The sequence below is a fragment of the Phyllostomus hastatus genome, unplaced genomic scaffold (genome assembly GCF_019186645.2).
Source record: "Phyllostomus hastatus isolate PE091 unplaced genomic scaffold, TTU_PhHast_1.1 phas_contig_150, whole genome shotgun sequence".
NCBI lineage: Eukaryota > Metazoa > Chordata > Mammalia > Chiroptera > Phyllostomidae > Phyllostomus > Phyllostomus hastatus.
The window spans coordinates 36,676,348-36,698,076 of NW_025333611.1; the positions used below are offsets into that span (position 1 = coordinate 36,676,348).

Below are 21,729 nucleotides of genomic sequence, written 5' to 3' on the forward strand. Positions count from 1 at the left end.
GTGAGGACAGCTTAGTGGGTCACCGGAGGCCACGCTCCCCTGACATTCCGGTGCCTTTGTTCTTCGGCCTCCAGGTGAGTCCCTGACCTGGTACATTTGGGAAACGCAAATGGGGTGTTTCTGGGTGGTTTTCACCACAGAGGGTTTTCAGTACCTTTTCTCTGAAACGGCATCCCCACCATCCCGCCCCTCCACCCCTGCTCTTCTCGGACTCCCCCCTCATCTTCTCAGCCTGGACCCTTCCCTCCACCCTCGTCCCCCATGCCCTCCATCCCCTCTACCTGCCCGCTGCACCCTCAGCCCCACACTTCCCCAGCAGCCAGCTAACTGGCCTCCCCACCTCCGCCCCGTCTCCACACTGTGAACACAGCCAAACACCAGGCAGCTGAGTGGGACTCAGACCCCTCCCCACCCAGGAGGGCGCTGGCTGCCTCTCCGGTGCTTCTGCTGCTGCCTGGACTCGCATCTCCCGCACTCTCCCTTTCACTCCCGCTGATCTCTGCCTGAAGGCCCCGCCCCAGCCCAGGTGTGTCCCGTGCGGCTGCGTCAGAGTGTGACCAGCCCGTGAAGTGGCCTTGGGTGGCTGGCAGAACGGATCGGCCTCTGTGTCCTCCCGTAAGGCCTGGCCCATGGCGGTGCCGTTTGTAGTGGCATGTCGCAGGGCCTCCTCCCGGTGTCCTTTGGACTCATCCGGGGCAGCATCGTGTCCTCATTAACAGAAAGAACCAGCGAAGAATGGCAGTCAGCATATTCCGGGCTGACTTGGCAGCAAGCATCATGCTGGGTGATTCTCGGACACGATCTCATTCATTCCCCCTCACGGGGCCAGGAAGTCGTGGGGGCGGGGGGCCTTCCCCAGCGTCACCCCCAAACACACAATCTAAGTGAAAACAGTGCCGACTATGCAGCTCCCACCTCCCTCCCCAGGGTTCTTCCTAATCAGAAATTCTGGCGCTGCAGGGGGGTAGGGAAGCCTGAGAGCTGGGGCCTGTTAGCACCTAATTTTACAGAGGAGGGAGCTGAGGGCGAGAGCTGAGCTACCTGCCCACAGGCCACCGGCAGAGCCAGACTGTGGCCCCACGAGTCAGCCACCATCAGCCTGCAGCCTGAGTTCAGGGCCTTTCTGTGTGCCCCACTCAGGGCTCCGTGCCAGGCCCAGACTTGCTGAGCTGGGGTTCAGACTCTGAAGCCCCCACACAGCGGAAGGTCCCAGTGAAGACACCCAGTTCCCTGGGCTCCAAGTCTGCAAATGACAAAGTCAGAGTGCACTTTGGCCGAGGAGGTAATTCAGCTGGGAGCCCTTGCCCTCACCCGGCTCACCCCCTTCCCACTTCGTCTGGTGATGAAGAAGGGGAGGAGAAAAAAATACAGCCCACACATCCCCCAGGGCTGCCGAGCTCCAGGATCCGGTTCCAGAAACAGAAAGTTTACTTTATTAGCTGTCACAGAAATTTCACTGTGACCCCGAAGTAATTTCCTCAGAGAGAGGCAAATCTCCAGGAGCCAGGAATAGACGAAGAGATTATTGCCGACCCCGCTGGGTGAGCAGCGCCTGGATCCGGTGCTTGTTTGGAATCCAGGGAGCTGCTCTGGGTTGGCGCCCACCCCTTTCCCCGACCGCAGAGGCTCCTGGGAAACGTGGGATCCGCCAGCAGCCTGCCAGCAGCCGTGTTCAGTGCCGGGGCGCGCTGCGTGAGCCGCCCGGTGGTGGGCACCGGAGCAGACATGACAAGTGCCAAGCAGCGCTGGCCAAGCGGGCATGCTGCAGGCCAGGAGGGAATCACTGCCTTCCGGGCGGGGGGCCGAATCTCTGAAATCAGGCTGAGTCTGAATCCCACCTCTGTCAAGTTCCATCTCTGTGGCCCTGAGAAAATGACACCCTTCTCCGCTCATCACCCCAGGCCTCGGTTTCCTCAGCTGTGAAATGTACATGTGGGCTGGGCACCGGCTTCCAAGGAGCACAGTAGCTGTTGTATTGTTCCCTTCCTTAGCGATGACCAGAGTCCCTTGCCCCAAATTGTCCACGAGGGGTACAAGGTGAGGTCCCAGGCTGGGGGCCCAGGGAGGGGAGGAGGGGCAGAGACTTGCTCGGGGCTGAGCGCTGTTGGCCCAGTCTCGTCACCGGGCTCAGTGGCTTCTGCTGCCCTTGCCAATCTCACCATTTTACAGATGAGGAATGGGATTCAGAGACAGGCAAGAGCCTGCCGGTCACACAGCCACCGCATGGCAGAACCCAATGCACAAGCCCAGGTCCAGACATTCTGTCCACACCCTGGTGCTGCGGGGGTCTGCCCTGGCATGTGGCCTGGCTGGGAGAGGGGAGACTCAGGTCCAGGAAGTGGGACAAGGGGGTGCCCCAGGTGGCTGCAAAGCCCCGTGGGAAAGAGCGTGGCTCTGGTGTAACCTTGAGCGTGAAGGCATGACCTTGGGCACAGGACTCACCCTCCATAGCCTGATTTCCCCATCAGTGTGTCAGTCAGGCAGGGGGCGGAACAACAGATATGCCCCGCCTCTCAGATCCAAAGCCAGATTTTCAAGGGGAAGCAGTTGGCAGGTTTGGCTTCTCGGCTTGCAGATGGCCCCCCTCTCCATGTGGTTTTGCGTGGGTGCACCTCCCTTCCTTCCACACTCACGTGTCTACATCCCACTCCCCCGGATTAGGACAGCAGTCACGGGGTGAGGCGCACCCCACACAACCTCACTGCCACCCAATTACCTCTTTAAAGGCCCTGCCTCCAAATACAGTCACGTTCTGGGGGGCCTGTGGGTACAACTGCAGCATACGAATTCATGGGGACACAGTTGAGCCCATAACAGAAGGTTAAATAAGAGAGAGCGTGGCATAGAAAAATGAACGTTTGGTCTCTGTCCCTGGTTCCTGGCGCACCCGAAAACCCTTGGCGCCTCCAGAGCAGTGATTGTCTCGCATGTGGAGGAGATGACTGGTGTCGGGGGTCCCTCGATGGCTTCAGGAGGGGCCAGTTAAAAAATGCCAGGCTACGGTTACCAGGTTGGAACTTCCAGCCCCCGGAGTGGGGGAAGGGCCAGAGATCGGGAACACTCACCAGTGGCTGATGCTTTAGTCACTCACACTCAGGTCCTGGAGCCTCCATAAAACCCTAAACAAAGGTGTGTGGGGAGTTCCTGGGTTGGCAAACACATCGACGTGCTGGGAGGGTGACACACCCCAACTTCAGGGACAGAGGCTCCTGCACCCAGGACCCTTCCAGACGCACCCTGTGCATGTCTCCATCGGGCTGTTCCTCCGTACTCTTTACAATAAGCCAGGAAACAGCTGAAGCAATGCTTGAGTTCTGTTAGCCATCCTAGCAAATCACAGAATCTGAAAAAGGGTCATGGGGGCCCTGATTTGTAGCCGGTGGCCCGATGCTCGAGATTGGCATCTGAAGTTGGCACAGCCTTGTAGGACGAAGCCCTCACACCTGTGGGCTTGGTGGCCACTCCATGTGGGCACCGTCTGAGCTGGACCAAACTGTGTCCTGCAGGACATGCAGTGGGGCTGGAGGGTCGGAGAAGCAGGTTTGGAAATGACACCACATTTCCGGTGTCGGGAGGCAAAAACACTCTCAGACAGTGAAGGCCCAGGCCTGAGCTTTGGTGATCTGAGCGGCTCAGAGCTGGGGAAGGAGGTCTCCCAGGATCCGGCTGACAGCGTGGGCTGGTGGGGGAGGGGGACTGTGGGGGGCACCGGCGACCAGTGCATTGAGGGCAAGGGCCCCAAACAGGGCAGCAGAGCTGCTGGGACCGGGTTTTGTGCTCCCCAGGCGGGAAGCCAGGCGGGAAGCCAAGCACACGCAGCCGAGAGAGGCGCTCGGGCCTCAGTTGTGCGGTGGCCGTGAGTTCTCGCTGCCCCGGCTCACAGGACAGTAGCCAGAGGTTCTTCACCTGCCCACATTCATCTTCCTTCCTCTCCCACCCAGCCTTCCCTCCCTCTTTCTGGCACAAATCTCTTTAGGGACAGGGGGCACAGGCAGCACTGGGTGCAAATCTGCAAACCCAGCCCCAGGTGTAAGTGACTGCCTGTGTGCCTGCGGCCTCTTTTTCCTGGGCTGCTCTGACCACAGGGCCCTGCAGGCTGCATCCCCCACCCCTGGGCTCAGGGTCGCCCCACTTCCTGCTGGGTTCAGTCAGTGGGGACACACGAGGAAGAGTGAGGGCGGGAGGAAGAGAGAAGAGGGACATTTCTCCTGCCATCTGTCCGCCAGGGGCCACATTGCCCGCTGCAGCTCTCCTTGTCGGTGACTCGGTCTCTGGGCGCCAGTGCCACAGCCTCCTCCCCATCCATTGTCACCCTGGCCGGGGGCTGGAAGCAGCTTCCTGTTGGTACTAACCTGGGGTTGTGTTAAATGTCCTCCGGCTTTTCAGCTCCTCCAGCATCTGTGTCAGTAGCTCCCTGCATTAAACACCCTCTGCTGTAAATGCTTGTCGTGGTTTCTCTTTTCTGAGACCCTGTCTACATGAATAATGGTGAAGGCTTTGTTCTGAAGTCTTCAGAGTGAAGGAAAGTGTTCTAGACGGTGCTTTCAAAGACTCAGCAGTGATTAATTGCAACCAGTGTCTTAAAACACTCAGGGAAACGCCAGCTCTTTATTCCAAGACCTTAAAAGCATGTCGTAAAAAGCCCCTTTCTTCTGAGGCAGGACTTTTAACGTCTTACATTTCTAATCAGAATTTTAAAATCACTTCTCCTTTCTCACGGATTTCTGATTGATTTCTGTTCTCTACCTGTAGGAAGTTTGGGTAAAAGTTTTTCTCCCCACCCCATGTTTAGTCTGCTTAGTTAAAGTAATTACGGGCAACTTTGATATGATCCTTCTCAAAGTGAGATGTCCTGTGGCTGCCAGTGTGTGGCAGTTCAAGAGGGTACCTGCGTTAGTCTCCTGTGGCTGCTGTCGTGAATTGTCACAAACTTGGTGGCCTTAAACGACACACATTTATTATCCTAAGGCGCTGGAGGGCAGAAATCCAGCACGAGTCTCTTGGGGCTCAAACCAGGGTGTCAGAAGGGCTAGCTCCTTCTTGGGGCGCTAGGGGGAACCCATTCCCTGCCGCTCCCAGTTTCTGGCGGCTGCCTCCACTCCTTGGCACATGGCTGCATCACTCCAGTCTCTGGCCCCTAGTCACATCGCTTCTCCTTCTCTGTCTCAAATCCCTCTGTCTCCTCCTCACATTTAGGGTCTGCCTGGATAATCCAGGATAACTCCTCATCTCAACGTCCTTAATCACTTCTGCAAAATCCCTTTTGCCATATGGTGCACCATTCCCACTGACCACGGTGTCCTTCAGAACTTCATCGTGACGACCACATTTCAGAACTTTGTGTGAGTAGACATCCATCCCCAGAACTAGTTTTACAGAACCATCTCTGACCAGGACACACTGTGCCCGGTCAGGCCCCAGTCCGGCTCCCCACCTGGCCCCGCCCACCTGCAGTGGTGCCCACCAGCCTGGGGAGCTCCTTTTTCAGGGCCCCTGCACTGTCCCTCAGCATCCTGGACTCACCCATTTGTCTTTCCATAAACCAGCTGCTTGCGTTCTGTGTCTTTGTTCGTGCTGAACCCTCTGCCTGGGGTTCACTCCCCCAGCCTCAGCCTGGAAAACTCTGCCGAAGGCCCATCCCCGCTGCCACGTCCTCCAGCGTCCCCACAGCACGCTACCTGTGTCTCCGTGTCTGCACTTGCCCCTGTGTCGTCACACAGGCCTGCTGCCACCTGCCTCCCACTAGGGACCTGCTCACTCCCCTCCATGCCCACCACCCTGGCCACCCCAGGGCTCCACGTGTGCTTGCGTGTGTGTGAACAGTCACAGATCTGGACCCCAGGGCCTGGGACAGAGCGGACACTAGGACAGTATGACTGTTGTTGAATGAATGCATGATCTCATTCTCATTTCATCAGAAAACCCGACCTCCTGAGCCGCCGTTAAAGGAACATCTGTTGGCTTCCTCTCTCCACATCCTGCCTGGAGGTCAGGACTGAGCCCCGGTATCCCCTGCACACATACGTGCGTGCATTCATCACACGTGTGCACACGCAGAGGTGCACACACCTGGGGCCGACAGCCCATAGGAACAGGTAGAGCTCGTCTGTTAAGAAGCAAAACTGCTCTTCCTTCCTTCCCTCGTCTTCCCAGGCCCCGTGCTGTCCCTTCCAGGGCCCGTGAGTCCCAGGGAAGGAATCACGCGCCAGTGTCCTTCGCACCCGCGGGAACCAGAGCCCGTTTCTGGAACTCTGCCGGCCAGCGGCAGCACTCCAGCGAGCAGAGTCCCTGGGGCTTGGGCCCGGGTGAAGCCACCTGCCTGTCGCAGGTAATCACCCACATAGAAGAACTTGCTCACAGGGTCTGATGGCTCAGTCCCCGCAGGAGGGACGAGGAGACACTGGCTCTCGGGAGACAGGGAATGAGTGTGCAGTCAGTGTGATGCAGTCACTCTGGATTACTTGCCCTGTGTTCTGGCTTGAGGTCTCAAAGTAACAGTTTCACCGAGAATGTGATGCTCTGAAAATTCCATGTGGCGGCAAACCACGGCACACATGTCTTCCCGGGTGGGCCTGAGGGGCAGTGCCTGGCCGACCTCCCTGCCTGAACAGCCCCTACAGGACCTGCAGGGGTCAGGGTGTGAAAGCTGACTGCAGAGTCTGCAGGATGTAGAAGGGTGACCCCGAGAGGACATGGAGGTGTCCGTGCACACAGACTGGACTTGAACTCTAGCTGGGCTGGAAGGGGCGAGGAGGGGCGAGAGACAGGGGGTTAGAGCCAGGCCACAGGCTGGATGGAGGCCGTTGAGCCACCCTGCCCTGCACAAGCCTCTCAGGGAGGCTGAGATACTCGGGCCACACCGGTACGAACCCTGGGTCTGAACCAGGGCACCCCCAGCCTGGGTACCCCAAGGGCCTGGGTTCCCAGGAGGCTCAGATGATCAGGGAGCAGGCAACCTTCTGCAGAGGAAAGGAGAGGAAAGGCACTTCACTTTCGGGGTGAGAGCGGGAGCCCAGGGCTTGAGGCAGGCAGACAGACCTGGTTGGCCCCAGCTCTGCCCTTGGTAGCCTGGGGGCACTGCTGCTGGGGCTCACGCACGGCCCTCTGGAGAATGGGGTGACACCCTCCCCCAGGGTGGTGCAGGTCACAGACACTGAAAGGCTGGGCGCCCAGCTCAGGCTGACATTCCCACGTGTCTGCCTGCCCTTCCCACCCAGCAGGCCAGCTGTGCGCCTCTGCCGGACCCGGGGAGAAGATGTGGTGCTGGGTGCAACAGGGTCTCCGCAACCTCACCAAAGAGCTGCACTCACCTGAAGGCCAGCACTCAGTGAGTGCTGGCCCTGGGGACCCCGGGTGTGGGAAGGGAGGCGGCTGGGTGGTGACGAAGATACAAAGGCAGCCCCCCACCCCCACGGAGCATCTGAGGCCTGGGGCTGACGGGATCCCAGCCTCTTCTTCCAAGCTTCCCTACAGCAGACAAGGGGTTAAAATCCGGTTGCTGGGCCTGGCTCGGCAACAAAATGGAGCCCTGTAGTAAATAGCCACAGGCCCAGAGAGTGACAGTGAGAGAGTGACAGAGCCCTGGAGGAACAGAAGACTTCCTGTCCCTAGCCCAGCCCGGGCTGACATACTGAGGTCAGGAGAAAGGGCCATTGTCCTGAGCCAGGCTGCAAAGATAGCGGGCACGGGAAGCGCCCGCCGGGCCCGGTGGGGCAGTCAGGCCTCAACATCCACGCAGCCCCTGCACCCCGAGGTCCGAGGGGTGGAAGGAGGCAGAGGCCCCGGAGGTGGGCCAGGCTCCTGTTGCTGACGGGCCAGTGGAGGCCCAGCCCCATGCTGAGCTGGACATCCGGGTCCAGCCGCCTCCCGGGGCCGAGGTGTCCACCCGCAGCCACTTGTCCTCCCAGGAGAAACTGAGTATTCGTGGTTTCTGTCCATAAACTACTGAAATTTGTGTTCAGCGTTTACATTAAGACTCCATGTAATTACGTTTAATTGCTTTATGTTCTGGAAAAACATGACAAGTGAGTGGGCTATGGATTCATTGAGTCCTGGCCCCACAGTGTCTGGCTGGCTGAGGTTTTTAACAAGAAAAGTATCCTGAATGTTTTGCAGTGCAGGATAGCTTCTCCTCACGTTCCTCTCCCTTCTGTTGAAAAAGCAAAAGCGCCTGCCCAGGGACCCTCAGGTCCGGCAGGGTGGCCGGGTGTAGGCTGCCCAAGCACCTTCTGGCCAGGGCAGAAGCCTTGTTGGGAAGCCAGTGGCCTCCTCCAGGCAAAGCCCCGGGAGCCCCAGTGGAAAGCTGGGCTGCCCCCAGCGATTCTGTGTGGGACTTCGGTTCCTCTTACTCCTCTGCTTCCTGAGCTCTGAGGCCGCTGAGACAGGCCTGTGATGGGTCACAAGGCCTGCTGCCTTTCTGGAGCGGCTGGGCTGGAGGCCAGGACCCGGGGGTCCTTCACAGACACCCACCCAGCCCGCCACTGGCAGGGCCTGGCCTGCCTGCACTGCCGCAAGAGCCCAAGAGACTGAGGTCACTTGTACCCACCTGGTGCAGAGACATGGGCCACGGTGGCCACATCCCGTCCCAACCACTGGCCGTGGCCTCATGCCCACTGCTGCACGGAGGATCTGGGGGGCATGGGAGAGGGCACACAGTTTCTTCCCAAAACCTGTGGTCAAGGCCAAGCCTGATAAACGGGCAGGGGAAGAGGAGGGTCTTCCTGCACGGCCCTGGCACGCGGTTAAAGCTCAGGAGCCTGGGGGTTTTAACTCAGGTACAATGGACATAGCCCATTATGTTAGTTTCGGGGCACAACACGTGCTTCCGTATTTGTATCTACTGTGAAATGATCATTGCTGGTCAGTGTGGTTAACATCTGTCACCAAACAGAGCTACATAGTTTCTTTTCCTTGGGCCAGAACTTTTAAGAGCTATTCTTTTAGCAACTTTAAAATACAAAAAGGGTATTGTTAACTGTCTGCACACACTGTACATTACACCCCCAGAATTTATTTACCTTCTACCACCTTTACTCACTTCTCCCAACCCCAGCCCCGCCGGACCACCAATCTCTTTTTTGTAAATATGAGCTCAGTTTTGGGGTTTGGAGGGGTTTTTGGGGAGGAGGTTTGTTTGTTTTTGTTTTGGTTTGGTTTTTTTAGATTCCACATGTAAGTTGAGATCGTACAGTATTTGTCTTTCTGTCTGCTTATTTTGCTTAGCTTAACACGCACACAGTCCCTCCATGTTGTCACAAACAACAGGATTTTCTTATTTTAATGGCTGAATACCATTGAATCACTATGGATATACCATAATTTCTTCACCCGTTCCTCTGCCAGAGGACGCTTAGGTCATGTCCATATCTGACAAGAAGGAGAAGCAGCAGAAGCAGAAAGCTTTTGCTTGACTGACCTGAACTTAAACCTCAGCTGTGCTGGTCCATGTCTGTGCACCTGAACTCTCTGAGCTTTGCTTTCCGTGCTTCTAAACTGAGGACAGTAGTACCCACGTGGCATGCTTATTGTGACGATAAAATGAGAAAATGCCAGCTGTTATGACTTGCAGACAGACGGCCGTGCTTGACATTGGGAGCAGCCACTGGCGTCGTGACTGCTTCTGGCTCCCCCGTGCCTGACACACAGGCACACTCTTTGGCCAGCTCGTGATTCATTTGGTTGGGGGGAGGAAGGGAGAGGAGGGGATAAAATTGGTACCAATATCTTCGTTTCTGGCTTTTGTATAAAAGTTGGGAGGTCTAGCCCTGGCTGGTGTGGCTTAGTTGGTTGGGCATCATCATGCAGATCAAAAGGTCACGTGTTCGATTCCCGGGTCCGCACACATACCCAGGTTGTAGGTTCAATCCCTGGTTGGGGCATATACAAGAGACAACTAGTTGATGTCCCCCCGTCTCTCTCAGCAATGAAAAAATATGTCCTCTGTGAGGATAAAAAAAATCATAGGGAGCTCCGGCAATACTGGCCGCTGTCTGCATGCGGCAGTGGCTGGCCAGAGCTGGCCCAGTGCCCCCCAGCAGGACTTAGCTCTCCTTCTGGCCACAGTCCCCACCACCCCCTGTCTCCCACTGCCAGGTCAGCCTTGCTCATCTTCGGAGCTGGTCACGCCTTCTGAACAGGTTTTGCAATGACTTCCCCCGCCCCGCCGCCAAGCTGCACTCGCTGAACTCATTCCTCCTGGACTCCCGGGCTGCAGGCCCCAGAGCCACGGACGCCCCGACAGCCAGCCAGTCTGACAGGAGAGGGCAGTGCTTCTCCCTCCACCGTGCTGGGGTCAGAGGCAGGGGCGCTGGATCGGAGCCACGAGGTCTGAGTTCATCTCTCATTAGTCAACTGTCTGACCCAATGCACGCCATCGCACTGCCCAGCCCTCAGTTTCTGTGCCTCAAAAGCGGGCTCACTGGTGTGACTCGGTGGGGCAGCTGGAGGACACAAATGATCAAATGGGAATGAGATAGGAGCCACTCTCCATGCCGGTCGTCTGTGGGCGGCCCCTCACCCACCCGGCACCCTCACTTCCACAGCGTGGCAGGGGCGGGGGGGCACTCCCGACTTTGGCCCCGGTCCCAGGGCAAACCCCACAGGAAACCAGACACAGGGGGTGTACCTGGGCATGCAGGAAGAAACCTGGGCGAGCTCACCTGCGTGGCTGCTGATCCTGTGGAGTAGGAGCTTGGGCACGTTCACCCGTTGGCACGCAGGCAAGAGGGCCTGTCTCACTGTGAGCCCTGTTTCCTGTGGGGCCTGCCCCGTTTTCCCTCCTGGGAGCTGCCTGGGAGCCATGCTGACCCACCCACCACCAGCTCCTGAGGAGGGGTGCTGGCAAGCCGCTCGGTGCGGGCACTGTGAGCGCCAGTCCTCATCTTTTCCGATGAGCGAAGTTTCCTCCCTGAAGTTCCAATGCAGGGCAGGAGGCCAGAGAAGGGCGCCTCCCCAATCGAGCCAGCCATACAGCCACTAAGTAGGCGACAGGGTCAGGACCCCATCAGGCAGCTCCATGGTCCTGGGTGCTGCCCCCGCCACCCTGGAGACGTGGGAGTGGGCAGGACTCAGGCCGCCACTGGCTGATATGGGCAGGCAGCCTCCCTGTAGCATCTCAGGCCGAGGTTCGCTCCCACCCCGCCCAGAGGTGGCCTGGCGCTGGACAGAGATGGCTCCGGGGGGCGCTGGGGCACTGGGCCGAGGAGCTGAGGGAGGAAGCAGGGCGGGCACAGAGGGCTCGGCCCTCGGGCGCTGCCCCCAGCTGTCCACCCACTGAAGCCCAGCAATGACCCAGCCCCTCCTGACCTCTGCAGGCACCGCCGGGTCGCAGCTTATGGCCCAGGAAGGAAGCGACGTCCTCCTTGAATGATCGTCTGTGGTTTTGTTTTTTAATAGATTTTTTTAGAGCAGTTTTAGGTTCATAACAAAATCAACAGCCCCCCTCCCCCGAGTGGCACATTTGTTACAGCGGCCGAGCCTGCACTGACTCGTCCTGTCCCCCACATCCACGCTCACCTGAGGGGTCACTCTCGAGGGTGTGATCTGTGTGTTCGGGCAAATGTGTGGCACGTGGCCACCCTGTAGTGTTCAAACCCTCCAGTGTTCGGCCTGCTCGTCGCACCCTCTCCCCTGACCCCAGGCGGCCACTGATCTTTTACTGTCTCCACAGTTTTGCCTTCTCTAGAATGCTGCGTAGTTGGAAGCAACCGGTATGCAGCCTTTTCAGATGGGCTCCTTTCACTCAGGCACCTGCGTTTTAAGTTTTCTCCATGTCTTCTCCTGGCTTAGTCACTCCTTCCTCTTCAACACTGATGATGCTCCAGTCTGGACGGCCACAGCTTGCACATCCGTCACCAGCTAGAGGGTGCCTGGCTGCTCCCAGGTATGGGCAAGCAGGAGTAAAGCCACTCTAAACATCTCTGTGCAGCCCTGGCTGGTGTGGTTCAGTGGGTTGAGCATGGGCCTGAGAACCAAAGGGTCACCTGTTCGATTCCCAGTCAGGGTACCTGCCTGGGTTGTGGGCCAGGACCCCAGTTGGGGGTGTATGAGAGGCAACCACACATTGATGTTTCTCTCCCTGTCTTCCTCCCTCTGTTCCCCTCTCTCTAAAAATAAATAAAATAGTTTTTAAAAATTCTTTAAAAAAATTAAAATAAACATCTGTGTGCAGGTGTTCGTGTGGATGGAAGATTTCACTCCCTCTGTGTGAATACCAAGGCATGCAATTGCTAGACTGTATGATAAGACTATGCTTAATTTTGTAAGAAGGCTCCAAACCGCCTTCCACAGTGGCCGCACCATTCGTATTTTCATCAGCTGTGAATGGGAGTTTCTGTTGCTCCACATGCTCCCTGGCGTTCGGTGTTGGCGTTCTGAGCTTCAGCCATGCTCACAGGTGCACGGTGCTACCTCGTTGTCTTACTGTGCACGTCCCTGGTGACGTCCAGTGTGGGCAGTCTTTTCATCTTGTTTCCCCTTTGTGTACCTTCTTGTGAGGGGGTTTGTTCCAGTCTTCGGCCCACCAATGGATTGTTTGTTTTCTTATTGTTGAGTTTTAAGAGTTCTTTGTATATTTTGTATAACAGTGCTTTATCAGATGTGTTTTTTTGCAAATATTTTCTTCCGGTCTGTGGCTTGTCTGGCAGTCTGCTTTTAAACAGCTGGTCCGGGCCCTGCCTGGCCGTGCGCTATGGGGGTGGTACGTGGCTTTCACCACCCCCGCAGTCCTGATGGGAGGCATCTGAGCAGGCCCAGCACCTGCGCCCTGACCTCGGCGCCCAGCAGGACAGCAGACGTCAGCAGTCGGGGTGTGTGGGAGCATGCATGAGCACCCGGCCCCGGGACTACCTCTTGGGCGCGGCGGGAGGGAGGGGACGGTGTTTGCGAAGATGAAGGGGCAGTGTGGGGAACACGAGCCCTGCGTGATGGGGTGGGCAGGGCAGGACGCACGCAGAAAGGCTGGAGCTTCGATAAGGGCCTGAGCGCGAGGTCCCAGACCCGTTCCGTTGGGTTGATGGGCTTGGGGGAGGATTTTTCTCTTTTCCATTGTTCAAAGGATGGATAATGTTCTTAGAGATCTTTGTTTATTAAGACATCTATTGTTTAAAAACAGCTGACTCCTGAAGTGTCCACTCCTGGTCTTGCTCATGCTGAACCACAAGTTATGCAGCGGCCTGGAGGGGAAGCCCAGGACTGAGAGTCCCCGGCTGCACCTCCATGAGGTGGGGAGAACAGAGGAGGGGCTCCCCACCTGCAAGCAAAGCCCGGACCCTGCAGTGGGGCCTTCTTGAGGGCAGGGGGAGGGTATGAAGGAGGGAGAAGTACCTGGGGGACTGGCTTTCTATGCCCCCACCCCATCACCTGTGGCCCCTGTGCCAACGTGCTTTGGGAACACAAACCTGGCATACTTTCCTAAGTGGCTGGCATTGAAGCATCTTTCCAAATAAAAGCTGAGCCAGCTAACAAAGGAAGTGTAATTGGAGGCAGGTGCTGACAGTGTGCCCCAGTGTTCTTTGAACTGGCAGATGGCCCCCTGAATTCAGCGTTTCATCACGGCCCCTCCCTGGCCGCCTACAGACCCAAACGCCGCATTAATGGGGCAACCCCTGCGTGCCAGACACGTGCTAGCTGTTTCCACAACTGTCATCTCTTCTGATTTGCACCCACCTCAAAACAGCCCTGTGACGATGAGGAAACTGAGGCCAGGGAAGAGGCTGTGCAGCAGCAGTCTTCACAGAGTGCTTTCGACTTTACAGACCACTTCCTTCCCATTCGTCTCTTCCGGCTTTCCTGACAGCCCTGCCCACTCTTCCTCAGTGTGTCCGCCCCCTCCAGGAGAGAGAGCTGCCCGTCTTCGAGAACACACTGAGCCACGGCAGGAAGCAGTGACAGACACAGGAACCAACCCTCCCTGCGGGACCGCAGCCGTGCCCCTTTCTACCCTGATGCTGCCTCCCAGATGGGGCTGAGTGCCTGACCCGCCTTGGTTTCCTGGACCAAGGGGAAGGCCCTGCATGCTTCACTGAATGCCCTACCGGGCCCTCTCTACAGTCCTGATCTCACTGAATCCCGAGGTGGCCTGGACAGTGAGGGAGATTACATCGGCGGCGTGTACGCTCAGAGCTGAGCAAGCCTCCAGGGTGGCCTGGAACTGTGCGAGTGTCACGGAGGAGGAGAGCCATGAACACTTTGTCCTGACCTGTAGAACCAGTGGCTGCAGTGCCAGATGCTCAGCTCCAGGGGTGCAGGACATCCTGTCCGGCAGGAGTGCTGCCCCACCTTTGTTCAGCCCCTGGAAAAGCACCGAATGTCCTCCCTCCCGCTGGTGTGCACATGTTGCTGCTGCTCCCGGGGCGGCGGGGCACACACTGGGACCGGGGTCGGAGGCCCCACCATTCTGTCTGCGTCCAGGGCACAAGCACTCGCCCCAGAACCATGGGCGGGAAGGCTGATTTCAGCCTCTGTTCTGGAGACAGGGGTAGAGCTGCCGCAGCCCCAGACACAGGGGAGTCGCTGTAGTGGGTGAATGCGTGATGCAGGAATGAGTGTGTGCCTGCCTGCAAGTGAGGCTGCTTGATTCAGCCCCCTCCCGCCCAGGGGCAGGGAGTGAGCATGCTCCAACTCAGCCCTTCCTTCAGAAAGTTCTAGATGGGAAAGCAGAGGGCCCTGGGTTCTGGTGTTTCATTATCATGTAATACTGAGAGAGTCATTTAAGCCCTGGCCAGGTAGCTCAGTTGGCTAGAGCATCATCCCAATGCACCAAGGTTGTAGGTGTGATCCCAGTCAGGGCACATACAAGAAGCAACCAATGAGTGCATACATAAGTGGAACAACAAACTGATCTCTCTCTCTCTCTCTCTCTCTCTCTCTCTCTCTCTCTCTCTCTCTCTCTCTTTCTCCCTTCCTCTCTCTCTTAAATCAGTGAGTTCAAAAATATTAAAGTTATTTAACTGTGCCAGGCGTCAGTGTCCTCATCTATGAAATGAGGCTTTTCCACCATCTAGTCCTCAGCTCCCTGGGTCACCTGCAGGTCAGGAAGGTGAGGGGCCACACAGCTGCCTGCCCTGCCTCTCCTCAGTCTCTGCAGCTCAGACACGAATGGGGAGCATGGTGGGGGACACGGTGTCAGGTCCCCACACTGTGGCAGCCGTGGCTGAACCTCAGCTTCCTCGTGGTACCAGGACGGTAAGTGCCCGTCCAGGACCACCGTGCGGGAGTGAGGACCAGATGAGGGAAGGGAACATGTCCAGACTTCGTGGCTCAGTATGTGTGTTCAGGTTGCATTTACATATGATCACAATTTAATGATAAAGACTACAAGTGATATTTCATGCAGTTATAGTGATACATTCAGGTAATGCTTTTCTTGTAACTTATTCAACCTCTATTGCTAAAGGACAAGGGACCGAGCATGATGTAGAAATGCAGAATGTCCCTCCTCCCAGCATCTTCAGTAACCAGGTGCAGGTGGGGGCGACATGGACTGGGGAGGGGGCACCGACAGGTGCCATCCCACCTGCCTCTCAGGAGCTGTGGTGCCACTGCCTCCAGCCTCCTGAGTGGACTGTGTTTGGGCAGAGCCTGCCTCCATGGGAGTCATCCACAGCACCAGCACCTGCTGGCCCTGCTGGCCCTCAATCCCCAGAACCAAAGGTCTTCTTTGACTTGGTTTTTTCTCCCAGCTGCTCAGGACCTCTTCTCCTGTCATACCAGGCCACCAGGCTCTTGTCTAATTATCAGCAGGAGCACCAGTTGGTGTGACACTGGAGCAAATGTGGCTGCCTGTGGGGAGTGTCGGGATTCCCACAAGATGTGTGGGGGAACTTTGTACCTGGAAGCTGCCAAGTAAGAGCTCAGGGATCCCCTTGAGACAGCATCTTCCCAGCACAGTGCTGGAGACTGTCCCCTACCACAGAGTGCACGGGGCTCACATGTTATTTAAATACTACTGGCTCCTAGGTCACGTTTGGAGGCGTGGGTGCCAGGACTCCTCAGCTGTTTATAGTCTCAGAACTAGGGATTGCTAGGGTCCCAAGATCAAGCCTGTGTCCTTGCTCTACAGAAAGAGCAAGAAAGGAGTAAAACGGTCACTAGTTGCACATGACATAATAATACATATAGAGAACCCTAAAGATTCCACCAAAAAACTACTAGAACTGATAAAGGAATTCAGTAAAGTAGCAGGATACAAAATAAATATTCAGAAATCAGTTACATTTTTATACACCAATAATGACCTACCAGAAAAGAAAACAACCCCATTTACAATTGCACAAAAAAAATGAAATACTAGGAATAAAATTAACCAAGGATGTAAAAAACCTGTACTCAGAAAATTATAAGACACTGAAAAAAGAAATTGAAGAAGATACAAATAAATGGAAGCATATAGCATGCTTATGGATAGGAAAAATTAACATCATTAAAATGTCCATAGTACCCAAAGCAATCTATTTGTTCAATACAATTCCTATCAAAATATCTGTTACATATTTCACAGAACTAGAACAAATCATCCAAAAATGTATATATTTTATCAAAGAAGACCCCGAACAGACACAGCAATCTTGAGAAAGAAGAACAAAGTTGGATATGTCATGCTACCTTACATCAAATTATACTACAAGGCTACAGTAATCAAAACAGCATGGTACTGGCATAAAAATAGACATATAGATTAATGGAGCAGACTAGAGAACCCACAAATAAGCCCATGTCTTTGTGGTCAATTAACACCTGACAAAGGAGACAAGAATATACAATGGGGTAAAGGGAGTCCCTTCGATAAATGCTGTTGAGAAAATTGGTCTGGTACATGAAAAATAAATAAATAAAACTAGACCAGTGACTTACACTATATCCCACAATAAACTCAAAATGGATAAAAGACTTAAATGGAAGTGGGGAAACTATAAAGCTCATAGAGGAAAATATAGGCAGTAAAATCTCTGACATTTCTCTTAGCATTTCTCTGTTTTTTTCTGACATATATGAAGTCTGCCCAGAGCGTATCCACCCATGTAATACAAAAAATAGGGACATTTATTGAACAAGACACAAGAAACATCATAAATAGGACAATGACACCTCAGTTCCCTTCAAAGTAGACATCTTGGCACCTCACATGGTTCTTCTAATCTCTGTCAACTGCCCCATCATATTTTGCTGAATTTCATCGATGGTCTGAAATTTCTTCCCTTTCAAAGGTGATTTTAGTTTTGGGAAAAGCCAGAAGTTGCAGGGTGCCAAATCTAGGCTGTCAGAGGGCTGAGTCACCTGAGTGATTTGATGTTTCGCCAAAAACCTCTTCACAAGATGTGATACTTGAGCGGGCATGTTATCATGATGAAGCTGCCAATCACCAGTTGTCCAGAGCTGCGGCCTTCTGAATCACCTGGTAGTTTCCATGGAGAAATGTTCTAGCTTAACACAAAATTTGATGGAGATTCATTGCTCTATTTGCTCAGTCATTTTGAATGAGACAGCCACACGCTACACATGTTCATTCACCAGTGTCTACCACCCCCACTGACTAGTACAGTGAAGTCATCATTGTTCACACATGTGCATTCTAGTCCACTCTCCTTGGCTTCCAGGTTACATTGATGTCACACAAACCATTCTTGTTATATTAACAATGGCTGGACTTTTTACAGACAGAATTCATATATTCTCAGGCAAGGGAAGCAAAAGAAAAAATAAACAAATGGGACTTCATCAAACTACATAGTTTTTTCACAGCAATGGAAACCATCAACAAAACAAAAAGACAACCCATGTAATGGAAGAACATATTCACCAATAATATGTCTCATAAGGAGTTAATATTCAAAATGTATAAAAAACTCATACAACTCAACACAAAAAAATCCAATTAAAAATGGGCAAAAGTCTTGAATAAACACTTCTCCAAAGAGGATATACAGATGGCCAATAGACACATGAAAAGATGCTCGATATCACTAATCACCAGAGAAATACAAACTAAAACCACAATGTGATATCACCTCATACCTGTCAAAATGGTTATCATCAATATATCAGCAAACAACAAGTGTTGGCCAGGATGTGAAGAAAGGAGAACCCTAGTGCACTGTTGGTGGGAATGCAGGTGGCCACTGAGGAAAAGAGTATGGAGAGTCTTCAAAAAATTTAAAATGGAACTCCCTTGCGACCCAGAGATTCCACTTCTGGGAATATATCCAAACAATCCTGAAACACTAATTTGGAACATCTTATGCACCCCTATGTTCATTGCTGTGTTATTTACAAAGCCAAGATATGGAAGCCACCCAAGTGCCCATCAACAGAGGAGTGCATTTTTTTAAAATGTGGCACATTTGCACAATGGAATATTACTCAGCCATAAAAAAGAATGAATCTTATAATTTACTACAGCATGGACAGACCAAGAAGGTATTAACCTATGTGAAATAAGTCGGTCAGGAAACAGGGCAAGAGCCGAGCAAGTGGCATTGTTCCTCCTCCCCCACATGCAGTGCCATGAAGCATCAAAGCAGGTTACCCACTCCTCCCCTGTGAATACTTAAGGCGCCACCCCTTACAATGTAACAGCTGCTCCAAGACAAAGTCAGAGCAGCTCTATCTAATACACAGAAACAAACACAGAGAAGCTGCCAAATTAAGGAGACAAAGAAATATGGCTCAAATGAAAGAAGAGATCAAAACTCCAGAAAAAGAACTAAGCAAAACAGAGATAGACAACCTATCAGATGCAGAATTCAAAACACTGGTAATAAGGATGCTTAGAGATCTCATTGAGGATGGCAAACATGTAAGGGAAGAAATGAAGGCTACCCTAAGTGAAATAAAGAAAAATCCACAGAGAACCAACAGTGAAGGGAAGGAAGCCAAGGTTTAAATAAACAATTTGGAACATAAGGAGGAAATAAACAGTCAACCAGAACAGAATGAAGAAACAAGAATTCAAAAAAAATAAGGAGAGAATAAGAAGACTCTGGGACATCTCCAAAATGGCCAACATCTGAATCATAGGGATGCCAGAAGGAGAAGAAGAAGAGCAAGAAATTGAAAACTTATTTAAAAAATAATGAAAGAAAACTTCCCTAATTTGGTGAAGGAAATAGACATACAAGTCCAGGAAGCATAGAGAGTCTCAAACAAGGTGGACCCAAAGAGGACCACACCAAGACACATCATAATTAAAATGCCAAATATTAAAGATAAAGAGAGAATCTTAAAGGAAGCTAGAGAAAAGCAGAGTTACCTACAAAGGAGTTCCTATAAGACTGTCAGCTAATTTCTCAAAAGAAATCTTGCAGACAAGAAGGGGCTGGCAAGAAGTATTCAAAGTGATGAAAAGCAAGGACCTACATCCAAGATTACTCTATCCAGCAAAGCTATCATTTAGAATGGAAGGGCAGATCAAGTGCTTTCCAGACAAGGTAAAACTAAAGAAGTTCATCATCACCAAGCCCTTATTATACGAAACATTAAAGGGACTTATTTAAGGAAAAGAAGATCAAAACTATGAACATTAAAATGACAACAAACTCAAAACCATCAACAACTGAATCTAAAAAAAACCCCACAAACTAAGCAAACAACTAGAACAGGAACAGAATCACAGAAATGGAGATCACATGGAGGGTTATCAGTGGAGAGTGGGAGGGGGAGAATGGGGGAAAAAGTTACAGAGAATAGGCGGCATAAATGGTAGGTAGAAAATAGACAGGGGGAGGGTAAGAATAGTATAGGGAATATAGAAGCCACAGAACTTATATGTACGACCCATGGACATGAACTAAGGGGGGGATTGCTGGAGGGAGGAGGGATACTGGGCAGAGAGGGGCAAAGAGGGAAAAATTGGGAAAATTGTACTAGCAAAATCAATAAATATACTTAAAAATAAAGAAATAAGTTAGAGAGAGACAAACACAACATGATTTCACTTGTATGTGGAACCTATAGAACAAAATAAGTGAACAGACGAAACAGGAACACATTCGTAGATAGAGACTCTCTGTAAAGCATATGATTGTCTGACCACTATGCTGTACACCTGAAACTAATACAAAATAATATTAACTGTAAACTGCAATGGAAAAGATTTTTAATAAAATTTTTTTAAAAGATCACAAAGCAAGTAAGAACAGAATCTGCTGTCTACTCAGGGATCATGCGGCTGAGTCACACATGTTCTGCAGGAAAAAAACGTTTTGTTATGGGAACACTATTGGGTCAACCCGTGTCTTCAGAAATGAGATCGTGACTATTGTTGCTGATAATTCACTTCAAAAATGGCTTGGGCCTTGGCTGGGTGGCTCAGCTGGTTGAAGTAGAGTCCCATACAACAAAAGGTTGTGGGTTCGACTCCCAGTCAGGGCACAGGCCTAGGTTGTTGGTTCAACCCCTGGTCGAGGCATGTATGGGAGGCAGCAGATCGATGTTTGTCTCACACGTTCATCTCTCTCTGTCTCTCTCTCTCCCCCGCCTTCCTTTCTCTCTCTAAAATCAATAAACATATCCTTGGGTGAGGATTAAAAAATTTTTTTAATGGTTTGGATTACACTGTGGGAATTTTTAACTCTTCCAGACCCTTCTTTCCCAGCCTAATCTATTTATTAACAGAAAATGGCGACAGGAGAGCAGACGGCGTTGTAAGCTGCCCAGTAAACAGAGAACACCGGTTGCCCTGTGCTGGGGCGGGGGGTTCTGTGACCCCCTTCTGGGGAGGGGCGTTCTGTTTTTATTTCAGCCTCCATGGGGGTTCCCTGGGAACGGAACTCGGTTTCATGTGCTGCAGATAAAATGAAAGCAAGAGGGGCCCCCAAGAGGTCAGCCCTCCCCCAGGGTGGGTGTGACGACCACCCAAAGCCAGACTTTAGAGGCCAATGTGCCCCATTATTTGGGACATTCTTTGCCCCTTTCAAAACTGAAGTCCACATTCCCCTGTGCTGGGGCCGAAAGGGAAGTAACATCTCCCAACGGGGAGGAAGGACTCGGACCGCTTCCGTAGGAGGCCCCGTGCGGCCCCTTCCACCCGCACAGCTGCCCTGCAGAAGTGCCTCTGGGACTCTTCCCGTAGGGAAGGAAACTGAGGAACAGGGCACGACTTCCCTCTGGGCCCGAGGGTGGACTGGGGTGGACACTCGGCCTTGCTGATGACAGAGGTTTCTGCTCAGCCTTCCCGGAGGATGGGGCCATGGCGGGAGAAAAGGCTGAATCCCAACACTATGAGGTGGGGGTGGCCCCATACGCGGGGGAGAGGGGGCCAAGCCCAGACCCTGCTGCCTGTGTTCAAGTCCTGCTCTGCTACATAAAGCCTGTGACCTTGGGCCCTTGTGTGTTTCCCGGTGCCTGCCTTCTTCACCTGTGACCTGGGATGGTAACAACCCCCAACCCCCGCCGGCGGGTTCTGCAGATAAAGGAGATGATTCAGGATGACAGCGCCTGGCACAGGACAGATGGCCAGTGAATATTTCATGTCACGATCAGTGGCTGCAGCCCTGGCACTGAAGAGCTGGAAGCCAGCCTGGTTCTGCTGTTCTCCCTTACTCCTGGGACAGTGGTCCTTGGTGTGGCCACCGCCAAGCTGAACACAGCGGGCAATGCCACGTGCCTTAAAAACAAGTGGCCAGGCCAGGGTGGAGGGGGCAGGGAGCAGGCAGTATGCAGGCAGTGGTGTCTGATCAGTCACCCTGTGTTTCTGGAGCACCTGCTGTGGGTCCAGCGTCATTCTAAGCTATG

At 53.2% G+C, this 21,729-nt stretch overlaps 1 protein-coding gene across 5 annotated transcripts in view; it reads left to right on the forward strand.

The window, feature by feature from the left end:
• COL23A1 (collagen type XXIII alpha 1 chain) overlaps positions 1-21,729 on the forward strand; it is a 295,134-nt gene that overhangs the window by 124,943 nt on the left and 148,462 nt on the right. The window lies entirely within an intron of this gene.